Source organism: Pinus tabuliformis, chromosome 2_2 (genome assembly GCF_031772625.1).
Source record: "Pinus tabuliformis cultivar Carrire ecotype Pingquan chromosome 2_2, CPIR1, whole genome shotgun sequence".
Classification (NCBI taxonomy): Eukaryota; Viridiplantae; Streptophyta; class Pinopsida; order Pinales; family Pinaceae; genus Pinus; species Pinus tabuliformis.
Window position 1 is genome coordinate 209262047 of NC_142300.1, and position 21061 is coordinate 209283107.

The 21061-nt window shown below is 39.1% G+C and overlaps 1 pseudogene; it reads right to left on the reverse strand.

Moving 5' to 3' along the window:
- Positions 1 to 202: 202 nt before the first annotated feature.
- Positions 203 to 21061, reverse strand: part of LOC149192074 (F-box/kelch-repeat protein At1g16250-like) — a 46137-nt pseudogene continuing 25278 nt past the window's right edge.

Sequence of the window (21061 nt, forward strand, 5' to 3'; positions counted from 1 at the left end):
AATGAGACTGTATTCAATGAATAGTGAAAATGATATGCAGGAAGAATTAATCAGAGTCAAACTTGAACTTTGACCCCAACCTTTTCATTTAGAAAATGTTTCCATAATTGAACCAATCATGAAAAAGATATACAGAAAGAAGTGATCTGAGTGGAAGTTGAGGTAACTTCTTTGACCCAGATATCTAAGCTGGGAAAATAACTCACTCCTCCAAAACTGCACAACCAACAACAACCCCATGGGACCCCCTTATGGGTCTCACATCCCGCCACTCTGGTTGTGTGCCACTTATTTTACAAGCTCTTACAACATTTAGTTTGAAAACTTCAACATTTCTCCAGTGGCCATCAGATGGTTCCCACTTGAGAACCTTCCCCCCCAAAACATAGAGATCATTTTGAAATCTAATGAGGCCAAAGCCAAAGCCCTTGAGTGCACGAGAAAGATCAAAAAATTTCACAGATGGAACTAGCCCTATAGTAATCCAGTAGCCAGTTGCTGCATCCTGAAATTTTACATTGTTTCCATCCCAATCATCAATAACATAGATACAATCCTTAATTGTTGTAATAGGGCACGACATAAGGTTAAAAAACAACCAGAAGTTTTGATGAAAATACCAACTTTCCTCAATCGGATAAAAAACTAGTGCATTCTTCTGCTCTACTTGATTATCTACTCCAGCAACAACATAAAATAAACCACCACAGGAGAAGCCAACACAATCCTCATGTGCACTTGGAAAAGGTGGAATGTCCTGCCAGCTTCACAAAAAAACTTGTATAATCTTTCAGTATAAAACCCACAGTTTCAGAGAAATATAAAGTGTAATTCTTCAAGTATGTATGGTAAGCCAAAGTCTACACAAAGCATTGCCATATTGAAACAAATCTTGAAAGAAAAGTAATAAAATGGTAGTACATATAGGCAGACATATTGATGAAATAGTGGTAAATATAGACAAGCAATCCTGTCATAAACCTTTGGGGAGTTGAATTCCAAGAAAAGGAGAAATTGTCATTGGAAAAATTGGATGCTTTTCATTAAGAGTAAAGGAAAGGGACTACCATTCAAATTTCAGACAACCAAATATTTGAAACTTCCTAAAGGACTACCCATCTTCAACAGGGCCATAAAATTTTGCATGAGAAAGGGTGCTTACATTTGACAAGTTTCAACCACCTACCAGATATACTTTTTCATGAATAACAACACATGCAAAGTTGCATCGTGCAAATTTCATACTTGCCACTCTGCTCCATTTCTTTGAAAAGGGATCAAACTATATAACCTCATTAGTTGCAGTAAACCTTCTCAGTTGACCAAGAGTGTCAAATGGAGTGTAGTACCCACTGATCACTAGAAATTTCTTTGCTATAGTAACACATGAAAATCCACGGTGCCTGTAATTGGAGAAAACCCAGGAAATTGGTGGCAAGGGATGCCACCTATTAGCTTCAGGATCATATGCATTCCATGGACCCTTGATTTGTTCTTCCGTTAACACAAAGAGCCAATTACCACACCAACCTTCTTGAGCTTTGGCATGAGCATACTCAGAGCTTCTAATTAAAAAATGCCATCTGTTACACACAACTTCTAGCAACCCATGGTATCCATGAGATATCTTTTCCAGACATCTCAATGCTAAATCATCAGGAAGTCCTAGAATAATTGCATGATAGGAGTTCAACCTGCCAACGTAAATCCAACAAATGAGAACAGTGTAGCACTAGAAAAATATTCCCATGCAATTGCAAATTCTTCTGGGGCTGTATGTTTTGTGCAATGCAGCCTTGAAAAATTTAACAACACCCTAAAAATTACAATTTGACACCTACTACTGTTAAAATTCATACAAAAAATTATGGCAGGTTGGCAAAAGAGATTCTTTTAGATATAGTTGAATACAAAATCAGATATTCTTCAGATGAGCTTAAAAGACAACCTTTAAATGTTCCTCAGTTTCAATCAATCAACATAAACAGAGGGAAGAGAGAACTTAGGTATGTATGAAGCATATAAGGTTTGATAACTCGATGCACTGTATAAAAAATGAGACTAATTCAAAACACGTTGGTTGATACTTTTCCTTCGATCATAAAATCCTTAAATATGAGAGAACTAGATTTATCAAAGAACTTGGGAAAGGATTTCACAGCAAATCTTAGCCCTTTGGGTATGGTTCTGTGAGGGGACAATATGCTAATTCCTACAACAAATCACTAAATAAATGAAACATCTCTATCCAGAGAACCTATCGAGCATTTTTCCCCATGCAGTAAATCATGTCAATATTGTACCATTTGGACCAAAAATTTAGGATTTCAGGGGAAGATGTGTGGAAAGGAAATATGGATCTAAAGGTATCCTACAAGTAAATAATAACAGGCTCTTGACAAGAGGGAAAAGAAAACCAAAATCTGCAACCATGTAAACAACTTTGAGACAATACATAATTTAGATAAGACCACAGTTACAAGCTACATGAGACAATATGAATGTGGATTGCAAATGAAGTCAAAAATACCACAAAATAAAGAGAGATTAAAAGTACATAGAAAAATACGTCAACATACATATTAAAGATGAAGTATACTCATCTATTGGTTGAATAAGGAATCAATGGTCTTGAAGAATGAAAGGATGGCTTCTGGATTTTTCCTCATACTCAACATAATAGTGAGGTCAAGGATGTCCATATTCAATTCTGCAGGTGCAATTCAAGTCCATATTCAATCCTGAAAGTGATTTTGTTGACTGTGGATGAGGGATATTAGAGATTGAAAGTCAAGATTGGCACCACCCATGGTTCTGTGGCATTACCTTCAGTTTTTGAATGGATCAAGAGGAGTTTTTTTATCTGAATTTTTTCCATTCAGAAAAAAAATAAAGGGCATGTTAAATACAATAAGTTTTAGATGCAAGGAAAAGCCTTGGGAAGCAGACTTGTCTATGCTAGGAATGTCTACAAATGGGCCAGGGATCACTCCTCCAAATATGTTGTGTGCATTGATCTAGTACATGACATCAATATCAAAGAAGTTGATAGCTACACAAGTTTCCAGGGTAAGATAACATATCGTAATGTCCATAGTCCAGGGATTCAAATTATCTTTCAACATAACCAATTGACTCTTTTTCAAATTACCTCCATTGCTCAGGCCACAGGTCAAATAAGAATGGTTATGTAGAGGATTATGGCAAAAAATGGGCCCAAAACTATTAGTTCTGCAAAGGCTATGCAACATGACTAGGAGCTTCCTATGTTTCATTGGCAGAGGCATGTAACACTGTAGTTTATGTGGAGATCAGGATTCCTCACAGAATATTGGGGGACAAGACTCTAAAGAAGGCATTCAACTTCCTGCCTTGGAAGGCAATAAATACCTTGCTGCTAAAGGAGAATGACCTTTGGGAGATCACAGATAAGGAGATCCAATCTCCAACAAATCCAACACATTTGGAAACCCATGAAAATGAAATTAGAAATTTCAACTCAAAGACAAGAGGAAGTGATGCCATCGTGATGCCACCCAAAATTCTTGCAAGCTTTTCAGACTGCTAGCATTCAATCATTTATACATATTTACATTTCTTGACATTCCACTTTGCACTTTGTTCCCTCCAATACACTCAAAATGGGTGTTTTCACATCTCACACAGATATTCTCTTTCACGCATTCCCAATGCAACCATGTTGTCGTAGTTTTGTTCCTTTTCTGTGGTGTCTTTATCTAGAAGACCACCTTATGGGCACATCGTTAAGTCCATGTCTTCATACAAACCAAAGTATTCTAGTTTTAATTAAGGAAATGAAATATTAATTCATCTTATCTCAGAAATCTTTATATCCAGAGGTAATTCCCATACCATACCCATTTCCAAAAATGAATTATGCCCTCTCATTCGAAACTCAACACAACTCTTGCACAATTCACAAGTAATGAGGTTTTAAGTCTTTGCACACATTTTTGATTTCAAAATTCCAACAATAATTAGAGTTATCAAAACCATTAGCTGAAATGTCTAGCAAGAGCACAAGACTCAACACTTTCCATAAAATTAATTTAATATTGGAATTGCAACATTCCATTGCATTCCTATACATATTTTGCAACGGATCTCAACCCATTCAACGCATTTTCAAAATAAATCTCCTTCTTGGCATTAAATTATTTACACGGTGATTTTCCCTCCAATTCACATGTATTGGATGATCATTTTTTCATATCCATTTCTATGATCAACAAGCATCAGAAAAAAAATCTCTTCAATGCTCAAACCATAGATTCTCCAACATAGTTCACAGGGACATTATACTCCATGACATTCAAGTTCTATACTTAAAAATTTATCTCAGAGATCACAAATCAACTATCCTCTCTGAGTCCATCCTACAATTCCAAGACTCATATGTATAACTGGAAATCTAGGCATCCTTTGAAGGTTTTCCTATCGACCTTCTAATATAAAGGTTTCTCTTTCTATATGCTAGTATTTTATCTCATAATTCCTAGATATGAAATCATGCCCTTTTCATCATTAAGTCTTCGCTTCAGGCTCTTGTGTCCATTTCATGTACACAAAGATTTCGACCGATTCACAATGGTTATGAGATTCACATAATCCACTTCATTACCTTTTTCTCTGCAATACCAACACCATCAATGTATGAGTTCTACTCTCATTATACCAGGGTAATGTTGTACAAAAAACCCCCTTCTTGAATTCCCAAATGAATTTGTCTACTATATCTATTTGTAATATAGATTCCTCATGCCTATAACTTAATGTGGTTCTTACTGTAGTTCTTACTGTGAACTACAATATGAGAATCATAACCCATTTCTACTTTACTATCATTCCATAGATGAAGATATAGCCACACTGAAGGTAGAGCCTTATACGAGATCCCAACATTTGCTAAGATAGAAAACAACTTAGATGTTAGAAATGATTGACTTATTGCTTTGTCTAATGATTAGCAATCATGATTTCTTGGTTGGTGGATTTTTGAAATGCTACTTACTCTACTCTCTCTATTATGTGGGGGGGTATCATGGCCTTCTTTTATCTCGCTAATCTGGTCTATCAGGGATTCGTTCAAATTCTCAATAGCTCAATTTCTCCTTTGTTGCAGCTATCTTATTTTTCTGCTACTCACCTTGTGAATGGAGGTTGATGTTCTGCACAATTTCTACTTCTGTCACCTTCTCCTTCAGGTACCCCATTGAACTGGATAACGTTGTATTAGTTTCCTCCAATTTTCCATTCTTCTCACCAAACTTCTCTATCTATAGTTGAGCAATTGGAGTAGTTGTTGCTCATTCTAGGGTATGTGGGAGACTCCATGATCGTCTTGATGCTGATAATATTTCAGGATTTTTCTATTTACCTTGCTACCTTTGTGATTTTTTTGCTTGGGAATCTCAGGAATCTCACCAAAGGATATGAAGTGATTTCCTTCTTTCCCATGACTATCTATATTATATTTTTCAGTCTTTCCCTTGTTGTTTAGGGCATGTGTCATGCATGTGTTTGGTAGGTGTCCTATGAATAGGACATGTGCCAAACATGTCATAAATTTATCCTCACGTATTGGTGTCCGACACTAGGATACAGGACATGAGGCCTGCTTGGAGGTGTCATATTACTTAGTCACTAAGTAAAACACATCACTTTATTGTTCAAAGTGCATTTAGACTCCTTCTAGCTTGAGTGCTCCTCGATAAAGGTCATTTATTGCTCCCATTATAACTGTTGTGGATAAATCTCACACCTATAGCACAAGTGCAACAGTTGACAAGGAATCTTTCTAGAGACAACCTCTGGGTTGATTGTAGACCAGTGCCTAGGACATCTTAAATAGAGGAGTGCTTATAAGGTTATATGTGAGGGGGTTGCAACACTCCAATTGTCACATAAATAAAAAAGGTATGATGGGGTTTGGTTCATTCCTCCAAAAGTATGAGTTATGCATTTTAGGTATTGCCTCATACTCATAGTTCCTAGTAGTATCACATAGAACAATTGAGGCTAATTAATTCAAAGGGGATTACAACTTAATGGGATTTGTTTAGTAAATGAGAAAGGATTAGGGGAAAGCATAACTCATCATATAGAGCCCAAAAAATCCAACATTCTATATTGAACACATAGAGATGCAAGCAATGGGAAATTCTACACTTGTTTGAGTTACAAGCAGAAATAATGGACTGAAGAGAGGATGGATGTTGTCATTCAAGAAGAGAAGCTACTAAAGATATGATTTCAATAATCCAAGAAGGAACTAGCATTAACAATGTCGATATAAATGGATCTGAGGAACTACAGGCACATGCATAACATATTCATACCAGCGAGTCTGTGAGGAGGTCTTGAGATATTTCTAATAGGAATAATCACATGAATTTGGAAAATAATATAAACATAATGGATTTAACATGAGGACAAACATACTGTAATGCTAAGAAGGAGGAATCTCCACCATTTCTTTGATAGTATGACAGATCTGCATGAGTAAAGTAATACAATCTCAGGTAATAGTCATTCACTTACAAAGTTATGAGCCAAAATGGTATCACAGAGTTTAGCCCTTGTGGGTGATAAATTACTAAACCATTGTATAATATTTCTTCCCCATATTTATAAGAGGATGGGGGGCTGGAACTACAGTTTACAAAATATCTAAGTTCGAACCCGAGATGTCATGCTTGACTAGCTGTCTCGGTCAGTCTAAGGCTCTGCTGCCCCAAAATGATTACAATCGAGATCAAATCCCTTCTTGGAAATAAACAGAAATTAATGAATATAGAAAGGAAATGGAGAGATTAAGGAGGAGGTTTCCCATTGCTATTCTAGTGGAGGCCCCTAATGAAGCCACGTCCCTGTCGTGATGCATTCCACTCACTGCCTGGCTAGTTTCTTTCAATTCTACCTTTAAATGCTTGAGTGATTGGTTCAGTGGAGTAGGGAGTGAAGTGGGAAAGGTGTGTTCCCGAGTGGTCCTTTGCTGCATGATGAAGTATAGCACCATGTCATTCCATTAAAACTTCCTGAATCCTCCCCATACCGATCTACAGCCATGCCATGTCTTATTTAATATCACTGTTGCCAACCCATCTGCCCATTTAAATCTCTGTATAGTGTTATCAGTGTACTGTGCCGTGGGCCTTTAAATTATTTAAAACAAAAGAAGAGATGAGAATTGTCAATTAACTCTTAGGGACCCTTTATTTATATCCTCTTTTATGAATTTCCTTATACGACTAGGGGCAGGAACCAAAGGCCCATGTGTTTGGCGCTAAAGCTCTCAATAGCTACACGGGGGGGAGCATTTTTCTTTATATCGCAGAAGTCCCACATCGGCCGATTTCCCAGACCCAGAATGTTTTTAAATCCAAAATCGTTATATATCACATCTGAGGCCTTTCCTTATAACAATCACAATTATCGATAACCCTAAAACCAAGAACCGACGATCGCCTATAAACATGTTGATGTCATCACTGCCATGTGTCACCTTGTCAGTGGTGACATGTCAGAAATAGCCCCATAGGACCCCGGAAAATGCCAAAAATGAGTGACATGTGTCCACCAACCACATCAACATCTATACATGCCATGTCATTACTGACGTCAACTGCCATGTCATCTCAATGGACCAATCAAAGGCGCCACATGGCCCCCTAGAGGAGAGAGAAAAAGGTCGATTAGGCCTTGGTTTTGTAGGGAATTCCTTTCTATTTCATTTTCTCGGCCCCTCGGTGATGCACCACTTTATCATAGATTTTCCCCCACAAAAATCTTGTGAACTGCAAATAATCCTTAGCATGTGCCTTGACACCCTACCGATAGCCGATTTGCGATGAATGTTCCACCCAGACTCGCCGACAGCTGATACGCAATATTAGAGATTAGCAGATCATTGTCCTTGTACCCAACCAGTATTCCTTGCCCACTGGAAAGCTTAATTAATGATTGCGATTTGTCCCCAGGTCCCAATTGTGATTTACCTTTAACACATAGCCATTTTTTTGGGTTTTCTGAGCTTCCTAAAGGACTTCTTCAACAGGCCCTAATTTTTGATCCAGGAACCCTTTTTTGGACTTCTACATACCATCGGAAAGCTCTTTTTGATCACTACACACTAGAGAGGGTCTGATTTGGCTATGACAGGTTCTCTCGCTCATAACTAGGCATCAGACATCACTGTTATTTGGCTTCTGAAGCCAACGGTGGCTGAAAAAACAATGGGGTACAACATTGGCTCCTACTGGGGGCAGTGCCTTGCTGGCAAGGTGCTGAGAACCTACATATGATTATCCTTCACCATTGGGCATGGATTTAGTAATATATGAAATTTGTAATCAACAAAATATCCAAAGGACATTCATCCTCAATCTAAAATGTAGAAATAAAAAATCTAACAACTGGAAAGTAAATGCTCAGCTCATGAGCTTATTTATATACACTCCTACTTGTGTATAGGGCTCAATTCATCTAAGTGAGTTCAACCCTCCAATGGAGCTAGGCCAACATTAGATTATTGGGCCTTATTCTTTCACATTGCTGAAAAATAAAAATTAAAACAGGCATGCACCATAAAAAATATTCAAACAAGGAACATGATACATGCTCTTGAAATAACCTCTATTGCTGACTTAAGAATAGGCTCATGTACATAGCCACAGGGTCATGGAATAGATAAGGAGTGATTGCAGCAACCCCTTCTTCACACACAATTTGTTGGCTGATGTCGTTTTGGTCATGGAAGCCACAAACATTATCTAGCTCTTTAGCTTTGGCTTTTTCAAGAAAAGCTTGCTGCTGGAAGCTTTTTCTCCATTTCCAGGAAAACAACTCCTTCTGAACTTATATGACCATATATTCCTCTAAATAATTTGAATCACAAATGGGAGGAGGGTCTTGGTCTTCTTCTCTAGGTGAAAGATGATCATTGAAAATTGAAGGAACTTCACTGACTTCTTGATGGGCTTCCACTTCTTACGTAGCTTCCCTTGACTTGAAGTAGTGTGGCTCTACATCACTTGACTCTACAACCGAGTCGTATTCATTAGAGGAAGGATAAACATCCAGTTTGGCCGAATCAGACCCCTGAGTGTTTGTTGGCAGCTTAGTGATATTTCCTTCTTTTCTTTCTCTCTCATTTGGTATGCTTCTTGATGTGAGAAGATGCTTTCTTGGAGCAGAGTTCCAAAAACATCTTCAGTAGGGTTTTCAACCTTAGGAAAGTCTTCATCATTAAAATGTGTGCAACAATCTTCAAATAGATCATTCGATGGATATAATCTTATGTAGTAGTGGTTGAATGCTATATGAAAACTTTTGAGGGAATATATGCTACCACGAGGTATTGTTCCATACCAGACTCTAGCATCCCCCTCTAAAGAATACATGAACAACTTCATTTGTACATATTCAACGAAGATACCTTTTTTTCATGCATTCATGAAACTCTTCGATGTGCTGGTCGGGCCTTCTCTTTTTGCTCCCAGTAAATCTAGGAAAATAGCTATCCCTCTCATGAAATGAAGGGACATGAGTGGGAGAAACAAGAATAGAAGAAAGATCCAGTGGGGTGAATTTGTTGACTAGGAATGTAGGAAGGGCCATCTTGAAAACCTCCTTATGTGAGTGATTTTAGTTTCAAAAGCAGGGAGAGTTTTGGGCTACTGTAGCATCTAAGTGAGCATGGGGTTGCTTTAAAGCTAGGATGACCAAATACAGATATGGATAGTGGAGTCGCCAAGATGTTTACCATAAAATTGACAATGGAGTCGCCAAGGTGAGAGATATTCAACCCACACTTCCTTTGCTCAACTAATAGAGAAAATTTAAAATTTTGTCATACCCAAGGAAAAATATTGTAATCCGTTCCCAAACAACGGTGCTAGAAAGATGTTGTGGCTAAATCTTGCACCTACAGCACAAGTGTAGTAGGAGACAAGGAATCTCCATAGAAATAGCCTCTAGGTTGATTGTAGACGAGTTCCTAAGACATCTTAAATGGAGTAGTTGTAAGGTTATATGTGAGGGGGTTGCAACACTCCAATTTTCACGTAAATAAAAAAGGTATGAGGGGGGTTGGTTCTTTCCTCCAAAGGTATGAGATATGCATTTCAGGTATTGCCTCACACTCATAGTTCCCAGTAGTATCACAGAGAATAATGGAGGCCAATTACTTCAAAAGGGGTTACATCTTAATAAGGTTTTTTGAGTAAATGATTGAGGATGAGGGGAAAGCATAACTCATCATATAGAGCCCAAAACATCCAACATTCCATATTGAACATAGAAAGCTACAAGCAATGGGAAATTCTACACTTGTTTGAGTTACAAGAAGAAATAATGGACTAAAGAGAGGATGGATGCTGTGATTCATGAAAACAAGTTGTCAAAGATATGATTTCAATAATCCAAGCAAGCACTAGCATTAACAATTTCGATACAAATGGATCTGTGAGGAACTAAAGGCACATGCATAACATATTGATACCATCGAGTGTGTGAGGAGGTCTTGATATATTTCTAAGAATAGTAGTCATATGAATTCAAAAAATAATATAAACATAATGGAGTTAACATGAGGAAAAACATAAGGAGGAATCTCCACCATTTCTATGATAGTCTGACAGATTTTCATGAGTAAAGTAATACAATCTTAGGTAATAGTCATTCACTTACAGAGTTACGAGCCAAAATGGTATCAAAGAGTTCAGCCCTTGCAGGTGAGAAATTTCGGAACCTTTGTATAATATTGCTTCCCCCTATTTATAAGAGGAGGGGAGGTGGAATTACAATTCACAAAATATCTTAGACCAAGCCCTAGCTGTGATGTTAGACTAGCTATTTCGATCAGTCTAGGTTTTTTCTGCCCCAAAATGATTAGAATTGGGATTGAATCCTTTCTTGGAAATAAACAAAAATTAATGAACAAAGAAAGGAAATAGAGAGATGAAGGAGGATGTGTCCATTTTCTGTTCCAGTGGAGGCCCCTGATCAAGCCATGTCCCTGCTGTGATGTGCTGCATTTGCTTCTTGGCCGGTTTCTGTCAATTCTGCCTTTAAATTCCTGAGTGACCTGTTTGGTGGAGTAGGGAGTGGAGTGGGAAAGGCGCGTACTCGAGTGGTTCTTTGCTACGTGATGAAGTAGAGCACCATGCCATGCTATTAAAAATTCCTGAATCCTCCCCATACCGATCTACATCCACAGCATGTCTTATTTAATATCATCGTTGTCGACCCATCCACCCATTTAAATCTTTGTACAATGCTATTGGTGTACCATGCCATGAGCCTTTAAATTATTTAAAATAGATGAAAAAGCAAGAATTTTCAATTAACTCTTAGGCCCTCTTTATTTATAGCCCCTTTTATGAATTTCATTATATGACTGAGGGCTGGAACCAAAGGCCAATGTGTTTGGCACTAAATCTCTCAATAACTGTGCGGGCGAGACTTTTTCTTTATATCGCAGAAGTCCCACATTAGCTGATTTCCCGGACCTGAAACATTTATAAATCCCAACTCATTATATATCACATCCAGGGCCTTTCCTTATCGCAATCACAATTATAGATAACCCTAAAACCAGGAACCGTGAATCATCGATCGCTGATAAACCTGCTGACATCATCACTACAAGATGTCACCCTATGAGTGGTGACATGTGGCACCCGAAAATAGCCCCATAGGACGCCATAAAATGCCAAAAACGAGTGACACGTGTCCACCTTCCATGTCATCATTTGTATGTGCGATGTCATTGTCGACATCAACTTCCATGTCATCTCAGTGGACCAAGCAGAGGCCACCACCTGACCCCCTAGAGGAGAGAGAATAAGGTCGGTCAGGCCTTGGTTTTGCAGGGAATTCTTTTGTATTTCATTTTCTTGGCCCCTGACGGTGCACCACTTTATCGCAGATCAACCCCCGCAAAAATCTTGTGAACCACGGATAACCCTTAAGCATGAGCCCTGGGACCTTGCCGATAGCCGATTTGCGATGAATGTTCTGCCTGGACCTGCCACTAGCCGATACATGATATCGGTGATTGAAAGATTGTTGTTATTGCACCCTGCCAATATTCCTTTCCCGCAAGAACGCTCGATTAGTGATTGTGATTTGTCCCTGGGTCCTGATTGTGATTTACCTTCAACAATTAGCCATTTTTAGGGGTTTTTTGAGCTTTCTAAAGGGATTCTTTAGCAAGCCCTAAATTTTGACCTAGGAACCCTTTTTTGGACTTCTATATACCACCAGAAACTTAGTTCCGAGAACTATGCACTAGAGAGGCTTTGGTCTGGCTTTGAAAGCTTCTGTGGCTCAAAATTAGGCATCCAATATCACTGTTATTTGGCTTTTGAAGCCACTGGTGACTGAAAAAGTAGTGAGTGACAACAGTAACCATAATGCCAATGAAGAGGGTTTTGACCATGTCAAGTGGTTTTCAGGCTCATGTCAACAATGATGTTCTCTATTTCTATTTTTTAAAAGACTCAAATTATAACATTCCTTTATTGTTGTGTTTTATCATGGAATTCCTTTGATGAGCTTAACTTCAAAAGTTCAAATTTGTTGTCTCACAATCACTAAAATTTAGAATACATGGTTTATGTACTTTTTGTAATGGGGTGAATGACAAGTAGTTTTTCACTTTGAATGACTTCAATGCTTGAGTGATCATTGTTCTCCTTCACCATTCCTTCAAGTTCCATTAAAAACTTTTGATTACACTCTTCATAGTCTATAGAAGCTTTCTTCAAGGGATCCTTCCATGTAGGTTTCCCATAAATCCAAAAATTCATTAATGAGGGGGAATACTATATTGATAATAAGTGGATCTCCTTTTTCCACTAGGCTTTTATGGTTGAATGGAACAACATAAAATAACTCCAACTCTTTTAATATTTCTTAGAATAACTACGATGAACCCAAATTAGAAACGAAATTAATGATTTTCTTCAAGTGGCATTGGCGTGAGCTCAATTTGGTTCACAAGTAGAGAGAAAATCAAGGCACGAGAAAAATTTCTAGTTTTGACAATCATAACTTGTCGAGCTATAAAGTTGACTTTTTAAGGGTATAGCTTCCTCAATACTACTTAAAATTGCTATTATGTCCCCAATCTGAAGATGACATCGAAAATTTTCTTTGGATGACACTAGTGAGATTGCAATTAGGCTCTTAAACAAAAAGAAAGACTAAATTCATGCAACATAATTATCAATTGATCTATTTTTTTTGGCTATGGTTTTTTGGCTAAAATTTAAAATGGTTGTAACTTCCTTGGTATTGCTCAAAATTGCGATTATAATGCATTTCACAAATGGTGACACAACTGCACTTCTGATTGAATTTGATCTGGCTTAAATATGGCTTCCAAGCAAGGAGAAATTCCACAGCAATATAATCTACAAAAAACACAACAAAATGATTTCACATGACCCAAATTACTGCTTTGATACTACTTGTTAAGATGGATAGTGCATAATAATAACAAGAATAGAAGTAACACACAATTCGACATCAAAGGATTTCTATTATTCACACTAATCAAGTGAGGGTGAGCTCTCCCAACCACTTAAAATGGGATGACCTCCAATATGAATGTGAAAGCATGATAGATAAACATTCGTTGATTACATGGATACTCCATCCCGAGTTACAACCACGTTAGCTATCATTGCACTAATCCACCATTAGTGTATATTACGTAATGAACATAGTGATTTTATTTATTAACCACCATAGTAAGGTTTTTGTTATTGACTATGCCACTTTACATTAATTAACCACAATACATCTATAAACTTAACTCTAATTGAAATATAAACCATTATTACATTACTAGAGAGGGTCATGATAATAATTGCGTCTTTCTCTAGTGCTGAAGTGAAGTTGATACAGGGGATTGTGGGCACTATAGCTAATATTGTGTTTGACATAATAGTTATGGATTATTTGGTTTTATGAAGCTTATTAATATTATAATACATAAATTTAGTTCATCATAATGACATGGTAAGGATGTTATTAGAATGTGGCTCGGTGTGGGATTTGTCACTGAAATTTAATTTGTGTGGTTAGCTGAAGTTTAATGTGACCAATTAACTAGTCTTGTGCTTACCTGATACATTACTTTTATTTTATTGGGCATGCTGTTACACAGTAATTTGTCACTGTCTTCGCTCCAGTCTTCCTACCATGTCATGTGTCCAAATTCATACATGCTCATGTTAGACAAATGCTCTCTGAAGTTGCCAAATGACCCACTTTTCCAAAGGTTTCTGCCTCATCGCGTTTGTTGGCCAAATAAATGTGCTGAAGGGCACTCCAAAACAGCCCAGAAGCACTGCCATCGCGGAAGTACACCTGATTCCTACGATGGTCCAATTTTATGTGCCAGCGCGACTGTCTCTTGTAGTCTTCAGCGATGACTTGACTAGCTATGTTATTCAATAGCGATGTTAGTGTGGAAGACCAGTTATGTGCCCGCGATGATCCAGATTGGGCGAATTTGTTCCAACAATCGGCCTTCCAGATGACTCTAGACCTGGTTGTTGGCCTAGTTTATGTCGCCCTCCTTTCTCTGGTGTGGTTGTTCTGTCATTTGTGCTACCTTCCTTGGAGATAAGCTCACTCTCCCACCTTTCATGGAGACTCCTTCTCCTATTTAAACTCTCACCATTGCTATGTGCTGCTAGTTTTTGGAGTTCTTAGTGTTTGGAATGGTTGTTGATAGTGCTATTAGTGTTTGTGAGTTTGCTAGATAGCTGGAGTGAGTGTGACAAGTGTGGGATTGTTGATAGCTTGAGGAGGGTTGTGAAGTGCCATTAATCTTGTGTAAAACTTGTGGGTGAGAGAGACTTGTATGTTGGGAGATCCATCTTCAAAGAGTGAAGGCTTGAGGAACATGCTGGCTGGACCCTTCTGAGAAAGCTTGTGACGTCAAGACTTTGGTTGTAAGCTTACTCTTATTTTATAATTAATGCAATCAATGATGTTTTCCTATGTCTTGTATGTAATGTACTTGATAGCTCATGACTTCTTGACTTTGTGGGTAAATAGATCATTGTTGTTCCAGTTACGTGCTTTGTTGTATTTCCTTTGCATTGTTTTAGGTTGATTACTCATTAGGAGAAGGAAGCAGAAGCTGGAGCAGCGCAACGGAACTCCATTGACGACCGGTTGAGGTAGGCCTCCAACTATGACTATTTAAGGAAAGTTATTGTTGATCTGTCCTTGTTTGTGACTAGACCCACTCTAGGGCTAGAGGGGTTGCCTCTGTCCGCAGAGGGAACACTTTCCTGCATCACAAATTGGCGACTCGACTCCGGAGCTTTGGCCTTTGTTCTTCCTTTGTTTTCTCTTGTTTTAATTTTTGATTTGGTCTCTTTTGAAGTTTGGGGATTAATTATCAGTCTTTTGAGTTTCCTGGGTTGATCTGCGAAATACCTTTATTTGATTGAAGGGTTGACTGGTTTTGGTTGGGGAGTTTTTGTTCATTTGTCATTGTTTTTTTCATCATCGTGGAAAAAAGCCTAACAGTCGCGATGTCATCGCAATTTTTAGCTTTTTACCTGCGATGATCCCGGTTTGCTAGCTTAATTCCCGCGACGAATCTTGAAATTGCATCATCGCGGAAAATAGGTGTTTTTCCGCGATCATCTCGGGTTGTCTATGTAAAATTTGCGCTGAGATATCTAGTTGTCTGTCCATCACGGGCGATGGTACCTAAACTCGCGATGACATCTCTAGTTTTCAGTGTACAACTTGCGATGATTCCTGAAAAGTTGTTTTTATAACTTTACCTCCTGAATTCATCAATCTTGCTTATCCCCTATTGTTTCTTGTCTCTCATTAGTTCGTTTCAATTGCTTTTGGTTAGGGGCACTGTCTCTTTGATTTCATTGAGTGAGTCTTGTGTTTTTAGACCATGTGACCTAGCCCTTTAGAAGTTTCATCCAGAAACCGTTTGCTTGGGTTACTTTCCTGTTCAAGGTTCATCCACAACCATCTTATTGATTTGCTTGAGGCTTTTTCACTACTTGTTTCTGGTTGATTTTTAGTGTCGATTATTGAACCAATTTTTTATGTTGATTCAATTTCTTCACTACCAAGCATAGATCACAATTGTTTGGATCGATTAGTTCACACTTACTTGTTTGTTTTTAAAAAAAATCAAAACCAAAATTTTGCATTCATTTAGCATACGAAAGTGAAAGTACATTTGCTTTACGAATTTTCATGTTTGAGAAATTGGAAAGCAAATTTTAAATCTTTCATTAGTAGTATTGATGCATTGTGAGATTAGTGTGTTGATGCATTGTGTTTATTAGTGTTTTCATTCGCTTGTCTTGGTTTGGGAATGATCTCTCTACCCTCCTGTAGGTAGGTGTTCATTGAAGGAAAAGTATATTTCATTCATTCTAGCCGCATCCTAGGATTTTTTGTATACATACGGTAAGGCCTGAAAACTGAAACATAATTCAAGATAAACTTTAAAATGAACTGAATAAATCTAACAACAACACATTGGAACATAATGCACACCATTTAGAGGTCTAGGCTAGAGACGTGCTCCGGCGTCGTTAAACCTAGTCACTTTTGTTTCCACTCAAGGTTGGGTGATTCCTCCTTCTGTGACTCAATAGTGGTCTAGAATGCAATTGTGCTCCCATGTACCGTCGAGTATATGGTGGGAGACCCCACTAGGTTATCAATCCTTTATCCATAGGAAGCTGTGTCTACTGCCTTACAAGCTGTAACACACCGAACACAACATTTGGGAAGATTGACTACCATACGGAAAGTCCTTGGTTTTCATATGGCTGCCAAGGTGTATATGCAGTTTTATGGATTTATTTGTTAAACCTTTTGACTAGTTCTCTAGAGTAGTCACTTTCGTTCCTTTTCAGACTCCCTAAAAGAAAACACCCATCTGAGCACTTGTCCTTTCAGGCTCATTAAAACTCGAAAGAGATAGAGTCATCTTTTCGTCCTTTTATCGACTCTTTAAGGATGAAAAGGTCAAGTTTTGTTCCTGTGTCATAAAATTTACTGCCCACGAAATATTCCTGGTAATAGTTCGAGTTCTTGGTTGTGAGAAGATTGTTTTTCAGGCTTGTTCTCGATGGAAACATTCCTCAAGTCTACCAGCCAAGGTCTTCCCCCGGATGGAAATCCTGGTCCATTTCCTCCATTTGGAAATGTCAGTGCTCCATATATGGCAACTCTATCCTTGCCTGGGTTAACCATCGGTTTACCCGTTTGGTTGTTTTCAACCTCGGTGGTCCCGAGTGTCATGACTCCTGTTCCACCATCTCCTTTTTCTGAACCACGACATGTTGATTCCAAGGTTGAGCCTATGCCTTCTTCCCTTGTTTCTTCTTCCTCCTCTTCTCCTTCGCCTGGTGAAAGCTCCATATCTAGTAACCAGGAGACTAAGAAGAAGAAGAAGAAGACGAAGAAGAAGAAGAAGTCTGATAAATGCAAGGCCACCTGTGCAGTTACTGCTCCGAGTCCATCCCAGGTCAAATCACCTTCTACTCACCCGTAGAAGGTTAAGTTTCCTTGTAAATTGTGCAAGGGTGACCATCTTCTTCGTGATTGTCCTGGCATTCCTAGGATCCTAGAAGTATGGTCTCACGACCCAGCTCGTCCCTCATCATCCTCTGAAGCTCATGACAATGCCACCCTATCAACTGGAAATGGTAAGAAGAAAGGGAAGATTCGATTCCCCTATAGGCTATGTGAAGATTCGATTCACCTTTATCCACTCATGGATAAAGCTTCCACCGTTTTGGAAAGTCTTACAGCTTCTTCACCCCAACTTCCTATTGGTTATCAGAGGCTCTCTTCAGACCCTCTCCCGATTGACAAAGAGATTGACTTAGATTCTTCTCTTATCCGTCCTCCTCCTTCTGAGCCTGGCTGTGCTCAGCCTGTTTTGGACCAACCGTTGGTCGGAGAGAGTGTCGACTTAGGTTCACCACCTATTGATCACTCTGTTTTGAAAGAGTATCATACTCATTTTCTTCTCATCTCATTAGATTCTCCTGAGTCCGAGAACAACCCTCTTATCCTTGCTGATCACGAGAGTCCTTCTTCGGTTCTTGTAGGGCATGGGGGCAATCATACGATTCCCCCACCAAGTATTTTGGTCATTTCCTTCAACTGGAGTCACTTGACTGCTTTCTGCCTCCCATCCTATGTGCCTTTTGAGATTACAGTACATGCCTACTATAAGGAAGTACCTAGCACTATCCTGGATGAGGGTGCGTCTGTCAGTCTTATGCCTTCCACTACTTGGCAAGCTTTGGATTCCCCACAGCTTATGCCGATCACACAGAATCTGTTGGCATTCAACGGAGAACCCTGTCAACCTATAGGGATCCTCCCAAAGTTTCCTGTTACTTTGGGGGGCAAAACCATCTATATAGACGTCATGGTTGTCCAAGGTGTGAATTTCAGTCTTCTCCTTGGCCGTGACTATGTTTATGCCATGGGGGCCCTCGTCTCTTCACTTTTTCGTGTGGCTTGTTTTCCACATGAGGGAAGAATGGTGACTATAGATCAATTATTATTCTTTAGTCCCCCGGTGCCTCCTACGCAACTATCATCCCTCTCAATTCTTGCTCACAAGCAGTGCCTTCTTTGCCACAGGTCAATTATGTGGCTACCTGTTCTGTCTCCGCATTTGCTGCTGATCATGTAGATGGTCTCGTACATCATGTATTGGGGGCATTGGAACCCGATCTGTCATTGGTGCATCATGACATGTATTCCTCCCAATGTGCATTTCTTCCATCCTGCAAAGACCTCTTGGGAGCCATGATCTCGTGTGGCCCATGAACAAGAGTCCGAAGATAGTTCTGATATTGTGTCGACCTCGTTAAAAAATGAAACAAGGTGCCCGAGGATAGTTCTGATCTTGTGTCGACCTCGTTAAAAAACAAAACAAGGTGTCCGAGGATAGTTCTGATCTTGTGTCGACCTCGTTAAAAAGTGAAACAAGGTGCACGAGGATAATTTGCTCCTGTGTCAACCTCGTTAAAAAATGAAACAAGGATTGCCGAGGATAGTTCTGATCTTGTGTCGACCTCATTAAAAAATGAAACAAGATGCCTGAGGATAGTTCTCTTACTGTGTCAACCTCATTAAAAAATGAAACAACTCCTCCTTTCCAAATCGAGTCTTTGATTAAGATCTCGTAAAATCCAAGTTGAGTCTTTCCCAGATCTCGAAAGTGAACTTTCATTCCATCCACCTCGTTGAATGCAATGAAGGTTGGGGGGCATGTACCTCAATTTGTGTTATTATGTTGGGGGCATGCGAACTTATAACAAGCATATTTTTTCGTTTCAAGCTTGTGTAAACATGAAACCGAATCCAAGCAGAGTTCTCCACGGTTCAAGCTTGTGTAAAAATGAACCCATAGCAGATTTACACCTCGTGATTACTATTTTTATCCACTAAATTATGCTAGATGAGCCTTAGTTGTTTCATTCCATTGCTACCATCTCTTTGGCCGATCATATACTTTCACTTGGTTTTTTTTCCTTTCCTGAGGAACCGCAGCGATGAGTGGTTTTATTAGCCAGCCTCTTGACCATTACATGTTTTGAGCAGTTCCACCATTCCCAGAACTAGTTGCTACCCTTTATAACACTCATTCCTCTAGGATGAGTCTCCTTTAAGCTCTTTTCTGACTCGTAAAAAATGAAAAGATAGCCGAGTTTTTCCCCTTGACTCATTAAAAATAAATAAGAGGTGGTTGCCTTTAAGCTCTTTTCTGACCGTGTAAAAATGAAAAGATTGCTGGGCCTTTATCGTTTCAAGCTCATTATTGGTTACGAAACGACGTGATTCTGACCACTTTTCTACTTTTTTGGGTCAAAGTCACTAGTTACGAAAAGTACTCCTCGATCGTAATGGTCAGGCAGTTCTTTCGAGTATCGTTTTATACTTTTCTGGGCTCGAGAGACACAAATTTACGAAAAAGGACCCCCCTGGAGTTTTCTTTTCCGTGTCTTTTTTAAACTCTCTAAACATGAAAAAGACTCCGAGTTTTACCTATGTTGGACTCATTAAACCCTAACGACAATGGACTCGTCACCATGACGAGACTCGAGCTTCTCCTTCCTAGGGCTCGTTAAACTATTACTAGGTTGGACTTGACAACAGGTTTATCATTGATTGTCTATGGCAGCTAGTCACTCTTGAACATCGACACTTTTGCTTCTTGTCAGGTTGGGACATCCATACATCGTCATTTGGCCTTCCACGGGTTTGGGTTATCATTCTAGCCTCATTACATCTGATTCATGCCGTCTCCTTCGGGCCTCTGATCCCTTGGTTCCTAAATGTTGCCACCCCCCTCCGAAGACGTGTCGCCGACATGTTCAAGAGTATAATCCTTATGCAGTTTATACCCTCGTCTTCTCCTCTGATACTTTGTTTCACCATCTACCACTTGTTCCTTATCTCGTGTCATTGATGGGGGAAACATTATGGCCCTCCTGCGATGGGTCGTCTCCTGTCGACATTAGCTCATTATCCAGGAGATTGATCTAGAGATCCCCTTTGGTACCTTAGAGCTTGCATGTCTTAATGGCAAGTTCTTCGCACCTGACGGTCGGCTTTCATCATTGGTTGTCGATTGGGTGATTCCACGAGTGTTTGACTTCAGCTCCTTTTTCACACTTCATGGATTGTGATAGGTAGTACCTTAAGAACCATTAGCATTATTGGTGGTTTCTCTCGTGCTTGTTAATAGTTTTCATCATTGACGGGTAATCAAGTTATTTTCTATCATGCTCGACCTCAGCACATCTATTCGCATGTTAGGATTTGTACTATGGTTGGATGGGTTCAAGACGCCAAACTTAGATTACACATGTTTGGGCTACGTGGATTGGTTTTATGATTACATGACTCATTAATGGATGGATGCGACCATACTTGACTCTTCATGGATGGCTGCGACCATACCTTTATCATCATCATGGTCTCATTACCTGGATGGTTGTTT